The 17243-nt window shown below is 45.1% G+C and overlaps 1 protein-coding gene across 6 annotated transcripts in view; it reads right to left on the bottom strand.

The window, feature by feature from the left end:
* si:ch211-180a12.2 (cell adhesion molecule 4) overlaps window positions 1-17243 on the bottom strand; it is a 76758-nt gene that overhangs the window by 34534 nt on the left and 24981 nt on the right. Inside the window, exon 7 of one of the 6 annotated variants that reach the window (XR_007936339.1) lies at window positions 13289-15369. The exons of the other annotated variants lie outside the window; for them this stretch is intronic. The gene's annotated coding sequence lies outside the window, so the exon portion shown is untranslated. The remainder of the gene's footprint in view (window positions 1-13288; window positions 15370-17243) is intronic. 6 annotated transcript variants of the gene reach the window in all.

Raw genomic sequence — 17243 nt, 5'->3', positions numbered from 1 at the left:
TATTTCACTGATAGAAGGAACTTCGCGGTGGCACTGGTTCGACTTGTCGACGTTTTCCTCAGGGGTGCCGTCTTCATCTGCAGCAGGAAAGAAACACCCTGAGCTGTGAGTGGGATGAGACCTGGACATTCAAGTCCACTAATGCTGTGCAGATTAGACAAATGTGCAGAGTGGAAAAATAAACTAAATAAATTAAACTCATTTATGTGTGTGTGTATCTCTTGTGTCAGTTTGTATTTTTGAAATAAAAAGGGATTTATTTAGTGCTGAAGAAAGCTGATTGATTGATTGATTTTTCTTTACCACTTTTTAAACACTCTGGTCTCGTGCAGGTTCTTAAGATGGATTCCCAGACAGTGTCCTGTTTCTGGGATAAACTCAAAGTCATCTGTTTTCTTCTGTGACAATGTGGTCACCTTCATCTTCAGTGAATGAGACGACACGTTTTTGTTCGAGGTGTTGGCGTCTTTCGTGACAGGTGGATCTCCAGACGTGTTCATTTGTGATTTCAGAGAGTCGGTGTCACCGAGTGCCTAACAGAGGACAGAAACTCAGTGCTAGAAACACAGCCAGGGCAACGTGAGCCCAGCAGGCTGGAAACGTTCGGACAAAACGCTTCGGATTGCCTTTGGAGGCAAATGGGTGGGCATAATGTGATAGTACATGAACACCCCAACAAGTGAATAAGGCAGCATGGTAAGGGGAATTTGATATTTAATTTGCTAGGGATGGGAGGGGGTGGTGTGGCTTAGCGTGACTAAATGAGCTGCTAGAACGGGACCTGGTAGTACATATCACCCTTTAGAATAGCAGAGAACTGAAGGGTAAACAGAACATTAGTTACAGAACAAAAAGGGAAAGATGGCGTTTGAAAGGGATATGGTGTGAAAATAAATAAATCAGCAAGTTACGTTACACAGCCTACAGCGTACAAATCTACCGGTTACATCAGATCACTGAAATGGGCTCTGACTCCTGTCTCCGACCTGCACATTCACGTGGATTTTGGGGCTCCTATAGTGACGTGTTTTAAATGAGCTCACCAACTCTGAGCTTGCCCGTGTTATCTCTTAAGCAGGCACCGTGGTGTCTTCAGTGCCCCCTGGGAAAAATACCAATCCCAACAGCATTAGAGGTGGCCCACGTTATTGTTTTTTTTTTACACATGCACAACAGGAGAAGGTTTTAGATCTGTCGATTTGGGTTTGTGTTCTGTTTGGTTTTTGGTTCTGTATGGTTCAGGTGAAAGAGTGGACTGTCTGAGAATCCTTCAATAGATAGATAGATAGATGTGAAAGGCACTATAAAATAGATAGATAGATAGATAGATAGATAGATAGATAGATAGATAGATAGATAGATAGATAGATAGATAGATAGATAGATAGATAGATAGATAGATAGATAGATCATTTTTAATTTTAAATATACATTTATTAACAATTAGTACATAATTGCAGTTAAATTAACAGCCAAAATTCAACAACCTTTAAAAATAACAAAGTACACCTAACAGCTCAAGAAATGATGGGAGCTGAGTCTGAAGAATCCCCAGACAGAGTTTGTTCCCTGGCACATGAGCTCATTGAAGTGGGCACTTGCCTGCTGCGCTCATACAGAGACCCCATGTGCCTGGAGTGAGGAATGAAGACCTGAGGAGTCGACGCTCAATTCTGTTATTGAGATAATAAACAGGCCATCTATTTCAGGGCTCCATTACAAGTCCTTAACTGTCTTTGGAGAATTGAAGAAATAAAAGCAACTGAGAAAATCTGTAACGTGAAATGCTGCCACCCAGTGGTGAGAGGACAGAGAGCCCCTCGGTTGACCTTTTTTCACAGTTTGCTTTCATGAGCCAGCATCAGTCAATAACAGTGTTAATATATTTGCCATGCCTGCCATTATGCACACTGTTCTATGCCCATAACATGGCATTGGTGCCAGAACCACTAATTTACGATGAGCGGTCATTTTTGAAATTCTCTCCCCCCTGAAGTAGTACAGGCTGTGGTTGAAGTAGGAAACAGTAGAGGTGGCACTTACGTAGTATTTGTCACACATGTTTGCTTGATGAGTTTCCTACAGGAACTTATTTTAAAGGGTGTGCTTTGGCGTTCAGTTACTGACCCATTTTCTGCTTAACAGTAAATGATCCTTATAAACACTGTAGTGGTGGGCACAAAAGGCATTAGTGATTATTTTTTTGGAGGTACAGTGTGGGACTCCCAGTCCATAATACCCACCAGTCGCCTTAAAACTCAATCTCATAGTTGTAGCACATGACATTTTGTAAAGCAGTAAGCCAATCACCACACCACCATAACTGGATGAATGAAGATCAGAAGAAGATGAGTCAGGTGTCAAGTCAAGTGGCTTTATTGTCATACTGTTGTGATTGATGTTGCAAGGGGTGTCCTGGTCGGGATGGGGCAAGGTTCCTTACCTGGACAGGAGGCCAGCCCTTTAATGGCTAATAAACAGGGTGAAGATTGCCCTGCCTCAGCTAGAAGAGAGGCAGAAGATGGCAGTGTGGCAGTGGGTACACTGGTATCCCGGCAGTTGGACAAAAGAACATGGACTACATGCTCCTCCACCACCCAAAGTGGCAGCCTCCCTCGCTGACGCTCCCTGTGCTGACACCTGTAAGGCACCCTGATAACTGTAGTCCCATTGGGCAGCCATCTTGGGTGCTGTAGGTGCAGCCAGGGGGCACTGCAGGAATTCATCATCCCTACTTTAAGGCACTTCAATTGACCCAGAAATGCTTCCACCGGACTCTAGCCCAGCACTAGAAGTACTCCCAGGTTCAACTTAAAAGAAGCCGCTCGACCACATCCTGGCAAGTTGGAGTCGGGTAGAAGAAGGACAAAGCTCAGCTGGAGGAGTGGAAGGAGAGATTATAGAGAGAAGAAGGGGAATTATATGGGCTTGTGCAGATTAAAGAAGCCTTTTTGTAAGATACTTTATACAATATAACATAAATTTGAGCCCAGGACTTGTGCAGGTTTGGGGTGTTTCAATGCCCCCTAGTGGTCACACCATCCATACACCATATTGCAGCATACAGTGGCATGGAAATACAGGACCGCTCTGCAAACAAACACAGGATGAGTGCAAGGCAGGAAAAGAAGACAATACTATACTATAAATAAATAAATTAATAAATAAATACTAGGTAAGTACATAGAGAGTGATAATTTAAAATAGATAATAATAACTAAATAATAATAACTAATAACAAAATGCAGCCATAGTAACAAATATATGGCAAATAAATACGCAACTAGGAGCAGATCTGAGGATAGGGGTGGCAGTCCGGACAGCCGAGGGGTAGAAGCTGCTGTAGTACCTGGCAGAACTGGTTCAGAACTTTCTACCAGGTGGAAGTGGGATGAGCAGACCATGGGTGGTGTAGTAGTGGTCCGTCATAAAGCTGTAGGCTTTGCTGATACAACACTTTGTAAAGATGTCTGAAATAGCGGGCATTGAGGACCCAAGGACCTTCTCGGCAGCATGTGCTGGCCATTGTAGGACCTTACGGTCAGAGACACCACAGTTCCCAAACCAGACGGTGATGCAGTTTGTCAGAACGCTCTCCATGGTTCCCCCTGTAAAATAAAAGTATAGGATCATGATCTTCCATGTTGGTCCATAAACAAGAGTCCAGGGAAGCCTGAATGAGGTACCACCGCTGTCCACTGACTCCAAATCGATGAATATAAACTCGTCTAAATCACTGAGCCGGGTTACCTTCATTTTCCTGAAAAAGCTTGTCACGAGTAAATCAAGGAAGCAGATCAGCTTTGTGTCTCCTCCAGACCTGACTGGTGAGCTGAGCAGGCCAGAACCTGACAAACTGATACAACCTTCCAGAATTTTCCACATAAAGCACTGAGAGTGACAGGTTGGTCTGTGAGCTTTAAGGACAGGCTCTGTAAGTTAATAGAATTTATTCGGATAACTCAAATTTACTCTGTTGTAGAACAACAGAAACTGATTTTAATTGTTTTAATTAAGCTTAACCTCGTCAAACTCCATGCATGCGCAAAATGCTGCCATCTTCTGTAATCTTAGGCTACTGTTCTATGGGAAATTTTGTTATCTTCTCTCTTCATGAAAATGTTTTCTCAGTCGTCATGACAAACCACACAGGCTATGTAACTTATAAAGATACCATTTTTGGGCTCCTCCAAGGGTTACGTTGAATTGTGTTTTTAAATCCTGAATTTGTCCCGGCCTATGTACCCAGCACGTCTCCTCCAAATGTCTGCACCATCTCAACATCTTATGACCCCATCTAGAAGGTCTAGAGCAGTAGAAGACAGACTCGGCTCATTATTCTGATTTTCAGGTGCTCTGTCTCATGTCTGATGACCAAAGCCACCTTCATCAGAATGACCTTCTTCTGCTCAGATGAACCTGCTGCCCTCTTGACTGTAAACAAGCCGTCTAAAGTGCGAGCGTCTGAGTGCGTCGATTGTCTGGTGATCCTCATCCCTCCCACTCCTTCTCCACATGTTGTTTATTTGTGACATTTTAAAGATGAACGTTTTGCCGTCCCAGATTTTGATCTATCAGGATGTGGTTTCAAAGAACACAGTGAAAATACATTCTGTTTATTTCTACATCTCCAGGGGGTTTGTGGGTAGGTGAAAGTGTGACTCGTGGTGGCAGTTGCTTCTTGCTACTTTCACACACTGTCACTCCAGAGTGGGCACCACTGCCCTGTTCACTGCTGCACCTTCTCCCAGGCTGGTCTTTGGATGCTGTACATGTACATGTGGTTCACCTGTGCGTTCTCCCCATGTTCTTCATCCTTCCAGGCACCCCCCCAGCTCAATTTTGCTGTGTGATTGACATCCTCCAAAGCCGTCCCACTCATTCAAGGTCTGCCATTTTCCCTCTTGTTTTCCTCCTCCAGTGGGTTCCTAGTAATCCTCTCCTAACTCCCTGCCTCCTTCTGCTCCAAACCCAAACCGTAATTACTCAGGGGGTGGGACAAGGCAAGACTTCCTGCACGCTTATTGGCTCAAAAAAGGGTGGGGTATCTGATTGGTCGCTTTTTTTAATTTGACTAAACAAACCTCCAGTACTGCCAAGATTTGAATAGAGACTGGCACTCTGAGCTAAGCGACGGGACAATCAAGAAGAGCACGTTAGGATTTTATCCATGGCACCCACCGTCCGGGACCTCCTCCTACAGTCGCTCAATGAATTCGAGATGTCGCACCTGAGGAGCTTCAAAGGCAGGATGAGCGACCATGAGCTGACAGATGGCTCCAAAATTCCTCGTGTAGCAATTGAAGACAGAGACAGCTTGGCAGACCTGCTCATCCGTTACTGCACTGAAGCCAAGGTGGTCCATGTAATGGTCGCTGTCCTCAAACGGTGTTGTTTTAACAATGAAGCAAGAAATCTGCTCCAATGTGCTCGTGGAAAAAGCCGGTCATGCCATGAGAGACTCGCTGTGCCTGGGAGCGGTAAGCTGAGAGCTCTTATCTGTGCCAATGCGTCTTAGCACATGAACTGCGTATGCGTGTTGCACAAGTTTCTCGTCAGGCTGCAGCAGATGTCTGGAGGATGGAAATTCCCATTTGCCGCATTTACAATCAATGAAGGTTATGAGTTTGTTTGATAGGTGATTCCAAACAGGAAGAGAACTCCAAGGAAAAGAAAACCGTGCCCGATGAGCGTCTCCCCTCACTGCCCAGTGATGGATCAGAAAGTCAGGTATCTGACACAATAGCAACCCTACATAAGGAAATGGTAGATCTGTGTAGGTCTCTCCTGCTTAGCCACTGCCATGTCACGTTTTCTTCATCTGGGTGACTTTGACGTTTCTTTTGGTGCCACAACCATGAGCCAATGGGAGAGAAGCACATTTTAAATTCATAAACAAATGAATCTTTGCTATGATGGTGAACAAAAATAACCTTAAAAATGCTGAACGTACTATGAATCTAGAAGGTCTGTGAACCCTTTTGAACTCTAATCTATCTTTTCCTGCAAAAATATGACCTAAATACGTGATATGATTTTTACGCAAGTCCTAAAACTAGACAAAGAGAACTCATTTAAATGAATGGAAAAAAAATGTTCAACTTGTTCAAGAACAACTCTTGATGAGTACATTTATTATTTTGCTCTTGGGGAAGAAATATACATTTTAATTTCTATTTTATTTAAATTCTATAACACCTGCATCATCCCGCTCCTGCCTGCTCCTGTACAGAACCTAATGTGTTTGTCTCTTTATCGTGTCTGTGGACAGCCTTATATGTCAATAAAATTTTTGTCTGGTTTTCGTTTTTTAATATGAAGATTTCATTTCTGACCTTAGCATTTTTTTAACCTGCTTAGTGTTATATTTCCCACCAGAAAAATATGCGATAAAATGCCGAGTGAGTGTAAAGTGGGGTCAAAGACATAGTCAAAAGGGTTTGAGGCCTCCACAAATATCTACAAAGCAGGCCAGGGCCTTCACTGGCCAACCCCAGAAGAGGCTTAGCCCAGGCTAGTGTGACCCCAAAAACTACCTGCAGGCTCCAATCTGACCACCCCTAAAAATGGCGAAACAAGCTGATAGATAGATAGATAGATAGATAGATAGATAGATAGATAGATAGATAGATAGATAGATAGATAGATAGATAGATAGATAGATAGATAGATAGATAGATAGATAGATAGATAGATAGATACTTTATTAATCCCAATGGGAAATTCAGAGTATTTAGAGTTCAATATATAATTTAAAATTCTGAAAACAGCAAAAATACTTTGCTAGAGGGAGAACCCTGGCTTGAAGTTAAAAAAGAAAATAGCAAGGAATCTTGGGAAGAAGAAGATTGGTAGAAGGAGTAGAAGCTGCTGCACAACCTTCCAGAACCGATTTGGATGCTAAAGTACCTTCTGCCAGATAGAACTGGGACAAAGAGACCATGAGTGGGGTGACAGAGGTCCTTCACAATGCCTTTAATGGATGGCAGAGCGGTCCCAGAGATCTTTTCCGCTGGGTGCCCTATCCATTGTAGGACCTTATGGTGTGAGACACCGCAGTTCCCAAACCAGGTGATGATGCAGCTTCTCAGAAAAAGCTCAAGGGTGTTTCAGTAGAATGTGGCGAGAATTTCAGGCTTGCTAACCTCAGCCTCGGAAAGATATAAAGATGCTGCTGCACCTTTTTGGCTGTGGAGATGGTGTTAACAAACCATGTAAGGTCAGCTGTCAGGCGCTCACCAAGGAATTCGGTGGTCTTGACCAATTCTACCGCAGAACCCTTGATGTGCAATGGGCTGTGGACAGCATGGGCCTTCCTGATGTCATCTCTCTCATCTTGTCCGCATTAAGAGACAGATTGTCGCACCAGTCCACCAGCTCAACCCGGCCAGGACGCCCCTAATATGGAAGAATGGGGGAAGGCAGCTTTTTTTAGGACACTGACTCCCCCAAGACGCTAGATGGCAGCTCCCCTGGAGTGTAGCAGGGCATCCTGGGGCTTGGAGTTTGGTATCTCAGCCCTGTTGGGTGCTGTGGGTTCTGCCAGGGGGTGCTGTGGAAGGACCATGGTAGACAATGTGTTCCCTTAACCCGGATGTATGGGCAGGTCAGATAAGCAGAAACACAGAAGTACTTCCGGGTTAGTCAATATAAAAGATCTGGACAGACCTGACAGAAGCGAGCCAGAGTAGGGTAGAAGGGAACAACGCTTGCTGTGAGGTCTTCAGTTATGGATAGTCCACACTGATGCTCCAGAGTGGTTGATGTAGTAGAGATGGTGTGGGAAGACTGGTCATTACAAGAAGGTGGCAGTGGGAGGGAACATCTATTAACCTCCTTAGTGTTAGACCCAAGTGTCACTCAGGCTGTCAAAACAGTGCTAAGTTGTTGGTGCTCAGTGTCTGGTTGTGGGGTTTGAGGAGCAACAGTGCCCTCTAGCGTCCACAATCTCTATTCTGTAAGATGACTCCCCCCCATCGTTGATGAGACCCACCACTATCGTGTTGTCAGAAAACTCAATGATGGTGATAGAGCTGCACGCCGTCATACAGTTGTAAGTCAGCAAAGTGAACAGAAGTGGGCCGAGCACACCGAGTCGGGGGTCTCACAAGTCACAAGTCTAATGTGTCACTAGACTTTGGCTCTAGTGCACCCTTTGATGTTGCCCTTTCCTCACTTTCCCTGTCACTCCGTCCCACCTATCCTGTCCTCAAGAAGGTGATTTTCTAAAATGTTACATTTCGGAGGTTTGCTTTGGGTTTCACACAGGAAGTCCTCTCTGTATGCAAATCAGCTGAACGAGGAACTGACCTGAGTGTGAGGGGCCCTACTGTTCCCAAAACGAGCCTCTTCTGCACAAGACGGGTTTCTCGCTCCCATCTGATGACTCATAACTGGGGCAGAATCTGGCAGAGCCAGGTCTTCATCGTTACGATTAAGGGTCCCAGTCTGGCGTGTGAACTCGGGTCCTACTAGTTGCTGCATATGCACTCCATGATTAGGATGTCCCCTTGAAAAAAGATGACAAATTCTGAAGAAAACCCCATGAATGCCAAAATGGGGATGAGAAGATAAAGCCAAATGTGGTCACTCTGAAGTGGCCATAAGGGGGTCCCTCAAGCCTGGGAGACCCTCTAGGGTAAAGACACAGTCAGTGTGGTCAGCAAAGCCTGCAGTGTTACAAACATCCACAACTGCTAGCACCACAGCACCACCACCTTATAAATCACTCGAGAGCTTCCTGTTCTAACAGTCAGAGCCGTGCGCGATGCTCAGAAGGAAACCACCGGACCAGCAGTCACAGCACACCGCCATGGACGGCCGGGGAGGAGGACAGCAGCCCATAACCGACATCAAGGAGCGTCTGATAAAAGGTAAGTCTGGATGGAGGGGACAGGTTCAGAACGGCCATTAGACACAGAGCCAATGCCACACATAGCAGGGATAGCCCACCATATGGTGGACTGCAGGGTGGCTGCACACGTCTACGTACTTACAGAAGTGGTCTGTTCAGATGCAAGATAGCCACGTTTTGAGGTCACACAATGGCTTTGGTGGTTCTTTTGGTTTAGTACATTTGAACAATTCATACGTATTCAGTTGGAAGTTCATTTAATACAAAGCTGGCAGTAATCGAACCCCATAAGCTTTTTTGGTTTGTGACCTCATTTTGAAATCTGAGCTTTTTCGCAACCCCGGGCTGTTCGAAATGTTTTTTTGTGTCTATTTTTAAATAATTTCTAACAAACCCTTTAGCATGTCAGAGAATCTCTGACACAATGGTTACACATCAAGATGTTTTTAAAATACTGGCACTATATACAGACCAACTGTCTTCATGGCCGGCATTTCCTGTCATTGAGCTGCTGACATGTGAAAAACGAAAGGCTGGTAGTGGTCTTTACAGAAGGTCAGTGGTTCAGGTCGTCGTTCAGCAATCCACTATTTGATTGATCAGGGTAGAAAGACTGACCACTGGACATAATGGTCATCACCCGTAAAAGAACAGCATGCTGAAAGAGGCAGTTCTGCATGCCAGTCATCTGGTATACAATGAAACTTTGTGCTCCAGAGATGAGGTGGCCACCTCACTTAACGTTTAGTTCAGATAAGGTGGCCATGTAAAGATTTGTATTAACTTTAATGGCTGCTTTAAGGATATCAGGAGATGTTTTAGTAAAACCCCCGGTGTTTTGGTGCTTCTCCACTCAAAGCTCATTGACCTACATAGAGAAAATGTGCAGAAGGTAAAACGGTGGTCAGGTGGACAATATGTGTACATGCTAAAGAGTATGGAGGGCTGTCACTGTAGTTAAGATGAAAACTTTTTTATGTGGTAACTATATGCATTCTATACACACTGGTGAGGTGACCACTATATGCTGGTCATGGTTTACATCATGAATGGTCTCCAGATAACACATAACACAAAGTATCAGACAGCATACAAGATGAGCAGCACAGAAAGCTGTCACTATAGACAAAATGTACTGTAGAATATGTGACATGGCCTCTGTATACGTGCTAAACTGTACAGAAAGTGGTCACTACAGACCAGATGTACGCTATCTGAAGTGGCGACGTAAACACGCTGAGCAGTAAAGAGAGCGGTCACTATACGGCAGATGAACATCATGAAGAGCAGTCACTACATACTAGAAGTACAGCATGACAGGGCATCAATAAGTAACACCATACAGAGCGGTCATTATAGACAGGGTGTGCACTAATTTAGGGTCATTGTATATTTGATGAGCAGAGAGTGGACACGAGTGGAGTGGACAGAGAGTGGACATTATGGACCAGATCTGTTTGTGTTCTATCAAAATCAAATTTGCCTCCTCAGGCTGTGGAGTGGGCTGTAGGCCTCCACATCAGCGAGTTTGTCGGATGTGCCAGTGGCTCCATGGCACCGCTTAACCCTTTGACTGCCCTGGCCCTGATCTGCTTTATTTCACTCCATCTAGTCATTTGAGTCAGAGCTTCATAAGGTCAAAGTCGAGAAAGCTTCCACTTTTTTGTCTCATTTTAATGCACATTACTTATAACTTTTAACACATTATAACTTTTGACTTTCACACTTCCTTGTTTTAGTTTCACTTACAATGGCTCACACTTTTGCTTTCGTATTTACATTTTCTTCCTTTACTTGTTTAATAATGTTCAGGCCTACATCAGCTATTCTAACTTGACAACTAAACCTTCCATATCTGTAATGAATGGGCATCCCCTCCAGGGATGGCTACCAACTTACGTCCATTGCTGACAGGAAACCTTACTGCATATTAAAAAGTATGGGCTTGCTAGATAACTAAATTATGAACAAAGACCGACTCAGTGATATGCTGTGCCCACAGTTGCCATTCCCTAAGGGGTATTGGAATGGTGCGGGTCAGCTCCATGCTCTCCCATTTAAACGCTGAGAGTCTCTTGAACCCAACACCGTCAATCGTCATGACCAGATGAGCCTGGCGAAACACACAATACATCGCAGGGAGTAGGTGCAAAAGTGAACTGTGCTTTTATTAAAAACCAACAAACAAAAAAGGTTAATAAATAAATAATCTAATAAAAAGAACACAGTGCCCATGTGGAGGTTAAAATCCAATAAATAAACATTCCTAGTCTTTTAAAAAAACACACAAGCCCCAATGCTGCCCTTCTTGCTTGGTGTTCCCTCCCCTTATCCTATTTGGGCCTTGCAGTGGGACGAGATGCCCACCAACAGGTGGCGTCAACCTTCTCAGCTGGGCGCCGTTTCCTGCCGCAAGTCGACGAGCCCCACACGCCTCTCACCTTCGGTCCTGGCAGGGAGATGCCGCCAATCGGGCTTCTCCAAAAAAACCACTCAGTAGGTGCGCTCCTTTCACAGCTTCACCGAGGCTCACTCCTGACCACCTGCCTCACTCCATTAAGCTTGGGCACTCTCGCTCTCTGTCTCTGCGTCTTCCATTTCCTTTTAACCTCGTTCCTTTCTCTTTCTCCGTCACTGGCCAGTCGGTTTTCCTCTCGACCTCCGATCTGCTTGTTTCTTTTCCTCTCGCACTCGCACTTCCCTTTTAAAACTGGGACGTGGCACAGCAATCGGGAAATCCCTGCGCCAATTAGGCTGGGTGCTGGAAACATTCTGGTGATGGGAGTTGAGAAGGTGTGTTTCCCCTTGAGATGCTTTGATGACGATGGTGTGGTGTGGTGGCTGGAGTGAGGTGGGCTTGGGGTATTCTCTATATTGAGATCTCCAGGTGATAGGGGTGGGGCGAGTGGTGTGCTGACTGAGATTTTCAGGGGATGCCTTACTGAGATATATGGGGGTGAGTGGTTAAGGTGGGTGTGTGTCCTCTTTTAGAGGGTCAAGTGATGGGGTGGGGAGATAGGGGTGCTGAATGACATTTTCAAGTGATACCTGAGCTATAGTAAGGTAGGCGTGTTGTACCTGAGGTACTCAGGTGGTGAGTTGCCATGATGATAAGGTGATTTGGGGGTCCACGTGCCCCAGTGTGTTTGGGTGGCACACCACGTCTCTAACGTCACCTTTTCATTTCAGATTTGGTGCTCAGCTCAGGCTGCTTGATCCGCTGGTTGCTGCCTTGGATGATCCTGCCTGTCTATCCAGGTAAATACAATGCAATTATAAATGTTTAAATAATTAGCCAATGATCCTCTCCTCCCACCCACTGACCAGTCACCTTTAATACCAGAAACAAAAATGTCATGAAGTTTGGGCGCTTTGCAGCTTCCTATCAGTCTCTGCAAAGGCCATTAGGTCTTCTGAAAAGGGTATGAGGCCATGGTGGGCCTGTGAAGTACTAGTACTACAACTCGACCTATGGCCACTGCCAGCGTCAGCCTGAATGACCCACCCAGGTAAGGTGAGGTCAGTCTGTGCTAGTGAGAAGATCCAAGGGTCTATCTCTCTGTGGAGGCCAGAGATCACATTGCTGAGAAGCAGAGCTGAATTGGTCCCACCACAGGACCCAGAGATCTCTATTAGTGTCCATCACTGGAGATGAGCGTGAGAGGCCAAACTGCAGACTGTCCAGTTAGAGGTAGGGGAGAGAGAGACAACAATTGGGTGTCCTTTATTAGAAACATGTGTAAGAAATCAGACGTTTTTTGTACAGAGAAGAGAGCAGTGACAAGTGACACCCCTCATTGTCTACTATAACACTTCAGGTGAGGTCAAACTCTTTGGTGGGCAATCCTTCAGTGTCAGTAGTAGAGGTAAACATACAGGATCAGATAGCTATGGGACCACTGGAGATAGTGAAGAGAGGCCATACTGTTTAATGTCCAGTGCAAGAGGTGGGATGAGTGGTCAGTCTACTCAGTGGGTCACATTAGGAAGCAGGAGTAAAACATCTAACAATTAGCTGGCCAGAGGCTTGAGACAATGCTAATAAGTTCTTCTGATTCCACTTTTCCTTTTCTCTTTGACCTTCAAGTCTTCACCCAAAATATTAACCAGCTCCCCTTGCTGGTGGTGACGGAGAGACAGGCTGCCATCCTCAACTGCTCCACCTCCACTGTGTTCTTCAAGGGTACAGTCTCTTGGTTTCGAGTAACACAGGATGGAAAGGAGCGGGTGTACCCCTCAAACTCAAATCCACGGTACAAAGACAGGGTCCAACTGGACAGTGAGGCATTCCGCATGAATGGCGAGGCCACCATCACCATCCTCAACGCGTCGCTGGCTGACAGCGGGGTCTACGTCTGTCAAATCCAGGAAGTGATGGCTCAGAATACCAAGAAGGGCAATGGGACGCTGCTGACCGTGCTACGTGAGTGACACCTGGGTACTGCTTTAATGGGGATTCAAAGATGAGGGGGTCCTTGAAGAAGTGATGGGTGTGTGTACTACAGTTATGGGTCTCTTTCTGAGGTTGGCCTAAATCCTCTGAGTATTTAACTTCTCTACATGAATATTTTATTTGGGATTTGAAAACTCAGTTTGATTACCTCACACTCTTGAGGGAAGGTTTTGTGAAGTATTACTATGGAGTCCATAAATCTAATCCGACTCCTTCTGTAGTGGTTTGAACTCTAATCACCAGAGAGTTCAATTCCACTAATTCTCTTCGGTGGTCTTTAGTGCATCGTTCAGATTTGACCTTGGGTGCTCCACCTTACTGGTCAAATTTGATCTTAAGGTATATTTAACTTCAAAGGTCAACAACCCCTAGAGAGCTCAAGTTCACCTTTTAGATTTGATCTCCCAGATATTTTTAAGGGGTTTTCATCTAAACTGGAGTACAAGGGGATGGTTACACTTTAGAGTTCTTTACTAAAAAGGCTAAATTTGACCTTGAGGACTTGATACAAAAGTTCAGATCTGATTCTGGGAGGATTTTCAATTTGTGGGGTTTAGAATTGGACTGTTTTGGTGGTGGATTGGCTGAGGAATTTAGATTTGACCAGGAAGTTCAAACTCAGAAGTCAAATCTTATTTGGTGACTTGGTGATTTCAGATTTGACCCTTGGAGGGCTCAGATGTAAAGGTCGAATCTGACCCTCTTGGTGGTTTCGCAGTATAGGTCCAATCTGACCAGAGGTGCAGGGGTCTCCACTTTACAGTCCACAATTGCAAATGATCCAGAGATCAAACTGGACCACCAGGAAGAGGTTACACACCTTACAGCTCATTACTATAAATTTTAAATGTAACCCTGTGGACGTCTCTGGAAAGTTGAAATCTCACCCTTGGGAATGCTCAAATGTGGAGTTTAAATTCAACCTGTTGGGGTTACTGAGCCAAATCTGTCCCAAACGTTCAAGCTCAGCGGTCATGTCTTACTGCAAAAATGGAATCTGACTTTGACGGCCTAAAATCAGACTCAGACGCTCAGCTGGAAAAACAGGGGGTCTCGGCCTTAGAGTTTGGTCTCAGGGAATCTTTACTACAAAGTTCAAATCTGACTCCAGAACAGGCTCAGATGCAATATTCAGATCCGACCCCAAGGGGTCTCCACTTTAATGTTTAAAGTAAATGTCAGGATTTTCAAACTGAAGGCTCAAATTTGGAGTCTGACTCTTGATTGGTGGCCATATTGCAGATTTCAGATTTGAGGGCTTTATATCAACGAGGCCATTGGACCTGTCACTGTCGAATCTGCTCACTGTTAATCCCATTGTGTTCTTCTCCTCACAGCTATGACTCAGTCTGGATGGCTGCAGAGTCAGTGGTTCAACTGGACTGTGGTCAGTCTGCTGGTCCTGGTGGACGTCATTCTGCAGATACTGGTGATTCTACAGTGCTGCCGTGACCACAGTACACGGGCACTTTGGTGACAGGCACGTGGGTGAGATGGAATCCAAAAGCTCATCTTTTCATTTCGGAGAGGGCAGAGCTTGGAGATTGCACATTGAAAATTTGAATGTCAAACTTTATTTCCTGTTTAAGTACAAAGGAAGATGCTGTTTGAGTAGAGTTTATAATTCCTGAGTCCCAAGGGGTCCACAGAAACTGGCCTGTTTGGTTTTGCAACTACTGATGAACTTTCAGTGTCAGCCATCATTTCTATTTCCAGCAAATCAGATAACGAAAATGCTGACCTCTTGCTGGCAGAGAATCACCGGACTCTGCAGGTGACAAAAAGGAGTGGAAGTCCACTAGGGGCCCAAGGGACAGTCTGGCGTGAGCTTACTGGATGCTGAAATCTGACCACCCAGATGGCTGTGATGAGGTGACACTTTGATAACAGACTCCAAGGTCAGGCTTCCAAACCGAGATGGAAGAGTTTGAGATCCAAGCTGTTCAGCTCTGCCCTAAGTCTTCACTTTCTAAATTCACGAGACAATCCTCAGCCAGTAGCTTGTTCAATGCGTGGCGTCCCAGTCCAACCATCGGGTGCCGCCGTCAGCAAGTCGAGGAACCTGTAGAGAAAACTCAGTTTAGGGCCTTCTAGTATTAAATGTCACCTGCTGCATGTCTTTAGATCTTGACCACCAACCATCTTACTTATTCTGTGCTCAGGCCTTCTTTATCTCTCTTATTCTCCCTAGCGTTCTTCCATCTGTTCCCTTCACAGCAATCTCTTGCCTTACAAAACACACTTTTTCCTCACCTTTACCAAGCTATTTGACTCCACTTTCTAGTTTCTTTCTCACATATCCACTAACCATCACAATGGGCTGTACCCTTCTTTAACCTAATTGCACATTTCACATTCATTGGTCCTTCCTCTGGGCTTCACTCCTTCACATTCTCCTCCTCTAATGATGTGCCTACTTTCCCAAATGTTTCACCCTCTGTTCTCTTACTCGAAGACCTTACCCCTGTGACCCATACTCTCAGGGTCTCTCTCTCTTTTTTTGGCTTCTCACTCACTCCATCACACTTTCCATGCTGTGGGACTTTATACCCTGTTCAAGAAATCCTGTGCATTATTTTTTTAGACTGGTCCTAATTTTATGATTATGAAAATATCTTACCCTCTTATTTATGAGGTCAGGTCAGGTCAGGTTGGGGAGCAGGCACTGATACAGCACATCGCCGCACCCACCACACGACGAAACAGCTTGGAATTCTGATTGGCAAGCCCCAGGCAAACACATGATCCAGTCCCACCCTCCGAAAATGACCATCTATGTGCCAGGTGTTACGTGGGTGTCCCCTTGGCCTGGTCCAGACACTCAGGTCCTCAACAATAAGGGTCCTGTGAGCTGGGTCACCTTCTGGGAATTGCGCCGCATGGCCGTCATGCCGTAACTGACACTCCCTCATAGTGCAGGTCATGTGTCTCATTCGGGACTCCGTGAGCAACACAAAGTCAAACCAGTGGGACCCAAGGATTCTCCAAAGAGACACACATGAAGGAGGCCAGTCTCCATCTCAGGTCACTGGATAGCGTCCATATCTCACAAACAGGATGCACCAGGACTCGTCCTTTTCCATAGATATCCACAACTTATGATTTCACCGCAGTATAATTTTTCACCATTTTGAATTTCTGCAAGGCCACTGCCATTTTGTTTGCTAGTCACCCGTGACATTTTGAGGTATGATCCACCATCTATGCAAGATGGCAGCCTATCCTTAGACACCTAGGGTATAACATCATTGCACTCCCTAATCTTTCCATTAAGATTCACTCTCCTTTATCCTAACACTGGATCTAAACCTCCTTGTCTAGTTGGCCTCACTTTAGTTTATATTTCCTTTAGACTGCATATCCCCTTTTAGCACCACTGGGCCTCACACACTCTTAGAAATTGAGAATTGCTCTCCCTTGTATTGTCAAAACACCACATGTACCCTTAGTCCACTTTTGTAACTTTTCTCCCATACTTACACATCTCTTAGACATCTGCCTTGCTTGTCCCACTCTCCATAACCTTTTTTACTCTGCTACTGACCCTCATATAGTCTTTTTGACTCAACCTCATCACTCTCATCACTGAACTCCACACTCCCTTATCTATTGAGCCACAGCCTCTTATACTTTCAAAAGGTGCCATTTTGCCTTATTCCTTTGTTGGAACTTTCTCTGCTATATCCTAACTCTTCCTTAATCCACTGCTGCATCTCATCATTCATGACCTTGCTTATCCCACTTCCAGGCCTTCTACACCCTTATCTACTGAGCCCCTCTCCCCATTGGGCGTCCTTTAGTCCTCCTTCTCTAAACATTCTCTCCTGCATCTTTGCTGTCCCTTAACCCCCATGCTGCAGCTTCCACTCCATTATCTTGCTTATCCCACTACTGACCCTCATATAACCTTATCTACCTGACCTCACTCTCCCATAT

This window comes from Erpetoichthys calabaricus, chromosome 12 (genome assembly GCF_900747795.2).
Source record: "Erpetoichthys calabaricus chromosome 12, fErpCal1.3, whole genome shotgun sequence".
Taxonomy (NCBI): domain Eukaryota; kingdom Metazoa; phylum Chordata; class Cladistia; order Polypteriformes; family Polypteridae; genus Erpetoichthys; species Erpetoichthys calabaricus.
Note: the sequence above shows the minus strand (reverse complement) of the source record. Positions and strands in the feature narration are given on the sequence as shown.